Source organism: Somniosus microcephalus, chromosome 22 (genome assembly GCF_052327205.1).
Source record: "Somniosus microcephalus isolate GS21.2 chromosome 22, FLI_Smic_1.0, whole genome shotgun sequence".
Taxonomy (NCBI): Eukaryota; Metazoa; Chordata; class Chondrichthyes; order Squaliformes; family Somniosidae; genus Somniosus; species Somniosus microcephalus.
This window is the reverse complement of record NC_141008.1, coordinates 39,887,115-39,887,604: the sequence shown is the minus strand read 5'-3', so window position 1 is coordinate 39,887,604 and position 490 is coordinate 39,887,115. Positions and strand designations below refer to the sequence as shown.

At 44.1% G+C, this 490-nt stretch overlaps 1 non-coding gene across 1 annotated transcript; it reads left to right on the top strand.

Annotated features, from left to right (window-relative positions):
* The first annotated feature begins 203 nt into the window (after positions 1 to 203).
* Positions 204 to 275, top strand: trnae-uuc (transfer RNA glutamic acid (anticodon UUC)). Its single transcript has one exon. It is a non-coding gene; the product is annotated as a tRNA-Glu (tRNA).
* Positions 276 to 490: the final 215 nt, after the last annotated feature.

Below are 490 nucleotides of genomic sequence, written 5' to 3'. Positions count from 1 at the left end.
CAGTGTTGTTAATGAGTGCGGCCATGCTGATTGAACCCAGCACTCCTTTTGATGGTACACTGTGTGGTCGTTGCAGCACAGTTTGTATTCTAGCGCCTGAAATCAGTAAAATCCTGGGTTAAGGAGCATAGCATACTTAATAATACAAAAAGATTAATCAATACTCAGTTAATCCTTGAATAGAGTTCAAACTTTAATTAGCTTCCCTGATGGTCTAGTGGTTAGGATTCGGCGCTTTCTCCGCCGTGGCCTGGGTTCGATTCCCGGTCAGGGAACAGTGTGTTTAGGCTAAAGGGATCAAGGGATATGGGGAGAAAGCAGGGACAGGGTACTGAATTTGGATGATCAGCCATGATCGCATTGAATGGCGGAGCAGGCTCGAGGGGCTGAATGGCCTACTCCTGCTCCTATCTTCTATGTTTCTAGGCTACATTCTCAGCCATAAAAATATATCTATAGTGCTAAATACAGCATGTAAATCTCACTAAAA